The sequence below is a fragment of the Ylistrum balloti genome, unplaced genomic scaffold (genome assembly GCF_031769215.1).
Source record: "Ylistrum balloti isolate Yb309-2 unplaced genomic scaffold, AGI_CSIRO_Ybal_v1 Utg371608, whole genome shotgun sequence".
Lineage (NCBI taxonomy): Eukaryota > Metazoa > Mollusca > Bivalvia > Pectinida > Pectinidae > Ylistrum > Ylistrum balloti.
Window position 1 is genome coordinate 26,246 of NW_026782825.1, and position 5,512 is coordinate 31,757.

Genomic DNA, 5,512 nt, shown 5'->3' on the forward strand with positions numbered 1-5,512 from the left:
TACACCCAACGTGTGGAAGATTATTTCATTCAAGAAGTGAGAAACATTCTAAAATGCCCTTTAAAATGACAACTTTCTGTTTCTTATTGCTCAATAACAACCTACACTTTGGGGATAATATATAGAAACTCTATAGAAGTACCTGGTGTTATATCAGTACTATAAACATCTCGTGTAACACACCATTTTTAAAAGATAAGTAACAAGAGTTAAAGTTGTTCAGTATTTAGAGAAGTTATCAAGGTCCATCTCTTTTAATACATTTAAAACAGGCAGAGTTTTAGGGACTGAAGTCCAAGATTGTCAAACTTGATTTATATGATTTCAACAGCAGAAAACTCACCTTTTTTATTCAAATTTATTTAATGATTTCTATTTGTCTGTGTTTATCTTGTAGTAGTCATTCTTATCTGTAATATAATAACAATAATTTTACTTGTCTGATAATTAATGTACATGATTGTAGAAACTCATTCTTGGCAGTTGGTTGCCAGTTTACTGATACATCATTTGTTTTAGAATTTGAAATGTTCACATGAACAGACTTGGGTGTATTTTACAAGCTTAAGAAACTTTAATGTGTAACAGATCAGTGTAACCAATATGCAAAAGTGCAATGAATTGGTGAATTTACAAATGGATAGACCTAAAGAAGCTTTTGGGTTGCCATGAGCATTGTTTGTCATTCCCAAAAGTCTTATTCCCTTGTTTTAGGACGAGCTGCGATAGACCTGTCGGTTCGACTTCGACTTCCTATCATCTGTCTTTCATCACTGAAGAATCAGAAAGGATTAGCCTACATAACAGTTACACACACGGCAGTGCTGTCTGTTCGTCAAACCACATACACAAGACTGTTAGCAAAATGGTGGCCAGCTGTTCTATAGACCACACGTATCCTGTCCACTGCTATATTATTCTACGTAATGACGACATAAAATAAGATGAAATACAGTTCCTGTGCCTACTATCGATTATCAAGACATATCAGTCTATATTTCATCAATTAATAGCCAAGGTTTCTCTGTAAATAAACAAGTGCTTGTTGCCTAACTGTTGTCGAGGCGATGCTGGTTGGCTGAGAGTACGTAGACAGTTCAGGAATGACAACTCTGATAGAGATTGAGTACCTAGATGTCAAGACTGCAGGAAGGTGTATGTAATTGCTGAAGGAGATATCAACTCTTATTTATCATTCTGTTGACCTGATTGAAGCACATGAATACGATAATTTGTTGCCTTGGTCTTACTGTTGGAAGAGTACCTAAAGAAAAGTCGTATTGTAGGCGACTTCCTACCTACTCCTGTCCAAACAAAAAATCAAGTGGCCTTGATGTAAACATGTGTGCTGCTACTATTCCATCGAATCATCCAGTATTTCATTACCAATGGAAACCCGTTTTCTAGTTCTATGATTATACAAGGTACCGACAGAATATATGTAAAGGTGTAAATAACAGATACATTTATAAAGCAGATGGTGCATAATCTGTGGCTCAACCCTGCATCATTTTACACAAATATTCAAATACACTAAAAGAATGAACAGTTTTTAATATATTTTAATTTAAAACATTTAGTGTCTTTATATATCACTCACCAAGATCTAGTAGTATGTGAACAAAGAAAATCGTTCTTGTGATGTATTCAGAGAAATCAAAACACTCTCTGTAAAATTTCATATTTTGAAACAGGTCTAGTTTCAGAAAGTACTGATGTAGTATAAATCATTTTTCAAGCTTTCTTCTGAAGAGTTCCAATAATTTATCCATGAATTCTCTTTGTGAAGTTTTTTTGTGGTTGCAGCCAAGAAATATAGGGTAATTCTCTGGGTATGGTTGATGTTACAGTTGGAACTATACGTCAGAAATGTTTGTTCCATAACTCTTCTTCCTTTGATGTGCAGATGTTGGCACAGCTTGTTGGTTCATTTGTCAATCACACACCACAACTTTCACTCCATCAAATTATCTATGTAAATGTGTTGATTAATCATCCTTGTATAAATGTTTGATATCCTTCCATTGTCTCTGTGAAAGAGAAAAGAGGAAACAAGTATTAGCACAAAGCTGTTTTACTAATTTTAAATCACATGAAACATTTTAAAAATAAACAAAACACCTAGTCTAACCTTCTTTACAATGATAACTTATCAAAATACTGTAGTATCTTAAATAGAAAATTCCTTCCCAATGTAGTCTTAAACTAAAAACATCTTCTTAGCTTTAGGGACTGGGATACACAAATACGGTTTGGAGTTAATCATTTAAGAGTTTAAAAGAAAACAGACTTCTTCAATGAGTGTTATGTTACCTAGTATTTATTTTGCAGAACACCTATATGGAACCTTACCCACATCGATATCATATGTACAAAAAAGAGAGAATAAAAGAGGAAAAATAACAAAAAAATGCAGTAATTTTAAGTATTTGTAAATTTCTTTTTATTGATAGCCAATATCATAGACATATTCACAATCTATCTTATTTGATACTTGAAAGGGACAGGATATAGATATCCAAATGATTGTTTTATTATGACAATGAACTCTGGTATTTAGTGCTGAAACAAAAATGAACCTACACATTTCACAAATTTGACAAGCTAGTGGTCCATTGGAGGGGAGACAACTAACCAAATAAAACATCACCTCTTGTCAGTGTGTTCTTGGGGAAGGGGTCTGAATCTGACTCTTAATTGCACACATTACGACTGTTATACTGTAAGTGCATTAATGATCATGCCCAAGTACTGAGACACTTTCGCCCAACCATACCTTATATCCTTGGTATTGGCTGACACAACTTGATTTGTACCTGTATTTCTCTGTGAATGAGTGTGGCTTCAATGTTCATGATTTAGCAACATGAACATTACTCGTTTTTCTTTTACATGTTATGAAAGATAAAAAAAAACCTCCCAGGTGGTTAGAGTTTGTGAGAGAAAGGATACTGTGTCAGTGGAATTGAAGGTGTAAACTGTGTCAGCAGAAGTTAAAGGCTTAAGGTGCCATTTCTATTGTGTGATAGTTCTGGGGTAAAAAGAGTCCTTATGCAGTCTCTGGATTTTTAAAATGTTTAAAGCTATATGAATTATGGTGGATTTATGGAGTGTGGGAATTGACCAGAATAAGATTTTCTGGGTAGTGAATGTATGATGCAATGAGGTTCTTTTTTATCGAGTAGAATGTAATTTTAGTTCTAAATCAAAGTCTGCAGAGAAATAATTAAGGCTGTGCCTATCAGCTCCTTGATGGAGTTGGTGTTGTGATTGTTGTACAAAAATTTGGCAGCTTGATGTTTGAATTATTCTATCTGGTTGATTTGGCAGGTGTTCAGTTGGAGTCCCAGACTGGAGAAGACTATTGTACCATAAATTTTGGACAAACTAGGGTTTTGTAAGCAGGATCCTTAATGTGATGGAATTTATCTTTGAGATTGCGAAAAAAAGAACGCTTTTGTCTGATTTGTTTTGGATGCTTCAGAATTTATGACGTTATTTGATCTGAATTTTGATTGAATAAAAAGACTTCAATATATTTGATGGTCTATCAAGTGCGACAATATCAAGCAGTGAATTTGATTTTTAACTTTTCCGAGCTCTGTTGTGTGATGTCACATATTTTTACAGATAAGCTCTTAAGATATTTTGTTTTTTGATTTTCTAATATATCTTAAAGTAAACATGAATCACCTTCAACATGAGTCTTGTCAAATGCAACAGTGACCTTCGAACAATAGATTGTGTTTTCCCTCAGATTTTTGCAGAAAGCTCCTCAGGAATTTCATTTCCTTGTATTTTATATATATATGATTCAAGCTAATTTAGCAGTAAATCTCACACATTCGCTTCCTGTTATGCGACATCTGTGCATTTTATGCCTTATTACGAAGTCGATATGAACAGACAAAACAAATATTTGTCAGAATTAAGAAGCGGTTTGCTGGGGGCCTCTCTATATGCCAGGTAAGTCTACATCTATCAAAGAAAGGGAGATCACTTCAGTCACAGCCTGTTTTATTACAAAATGTTTAAGTGATGTTGTGTTTGCAATCACAACTATTAAAAAAAATATAACTTTGTCGGTTCTCTTTCTTATGTTCTTGTCTGATGTATACTGTATAGGGCAATGGACTGGGTTTTCCATGGGTTGTTTTTATTCCAGATACACCTACATGTGCTTTATTTCAGCACGGACATCTTCCAGTTCAAACCATACACGTAAGAGTTTGCTCAGTTAATATGCAGTGGGTCAATTTGTTACTTCAACGGCGTAAAATCATGTAAACACGACATCTGATGTTGATCATGAGCTACGATAGCCTGTTCCGTAACGGTAGTTATAATGCCGGTACGTGGGTCTGTGAAGGGCAATGAGGGTCATGTCATCCCAGTTACTTACCCCCTTGTTTATGCGGTCAAACAGTTTGTTAGCCGCGTTGTTCCAGAAGGTTTCGAATACAACTGCAGCAAGGCATGTTACGGCTGCAAACGTTGAAGCCCTCGAGAATACCGCGTTGTATGACAACTTCAGTAGCTTCGTCATGTCTGTTGTTTCGGTGGTGACCTGTTAAAGTGCAGGAAACCACTGCGTAGAAATACCTACCATTTCCGTATCGATGTTACATGCTTATCTGTAATTTTGAGCAACTATTAAGCAATCATCATTTATAATATGATTTCAAAATACCATGAAAATGTATTAGTACTCTATCATAGAATCATTTATGAGAAGAGTATAAGGAACTATATTTTTGCGCAGGGATAAAAAAATCTCGTAGTGAATCGAATATTAAGGTTGCACACAAGTAATATTCAGGTTTCAGCGACGTAATCTCTGTTCGCATGAGTTTGCTGCTGTAAATGTATTCTATAACATGCATGTCTCAGATCGTGGGTAGTGTCTTTTTGAGACCGATATCCGTTTTATCAAGATGTACAGTTGGTTGGTTTAAAAGGAAACAACAACAACGAAGCCGTGTTTCTTCATCTTTGGAATGACTGCAACTACCATTTATTTATACTAGTACTAACCTTCACCTTTGTAAAGAACATTGATTTGAAACGATGTGAAGGAGAGCATAGTATGAAGAAACACCATATTTTTATTACAGAAGAAATGTTTCACTTGGATGTTGAAGGTTGGTGAACGGCTCCTGGGATTTTTTGAAAATCTACATTAATTCCCCTCCCAGTTTCTACTCTGTAGAAGCATATATTGTTATCTATATGCTCATAGATTCTATCGGATTTCTGAACATGCTTGTCACCAACCCACAGTTTCAATGATTGTAAGACTGATGCATTATAGACAAGTACACGTATTTCAACTTTAGAACGATTAGAATATCGACCATAGTTGCACATTTTTGACTGAAAGATTATGCACTGGTGGCAAATCCAATAGAATGAATGGTATTGTGATAATGTTAAGGATAAACAAACATGTACTCACGTACCCTCCTACCAAACCCCCACCCAACAAAAATAACAGCCAGTCGAAAAGGTCATA

The 5,512-nt window shown here is 35.1% G+C and overlaps 1 long non-coding RNA gene across 1 annotated transcript; it reads right to left on the minus strand.

Moving 5' to 3' along the window:
- Positions 1-1,544: 1,544 nt before the first annotated feature.
- Positions 1,545-4,589, minus strand: LOC132563152 (uncharacterized). Its single transcript, XR_009554791.1, has 2 exons — positions 4,403-4,589; positions 1,545-2,030 (listed from the first exon to the last, which is right to left on the minus strand). It is a non-coding gene; the product is annotated as an uncharacterized LOC132563152 (long non-coding RNA).
- Between the last annotated feature and the right edge of the window lie 923 nt (positions 4,590-5,512).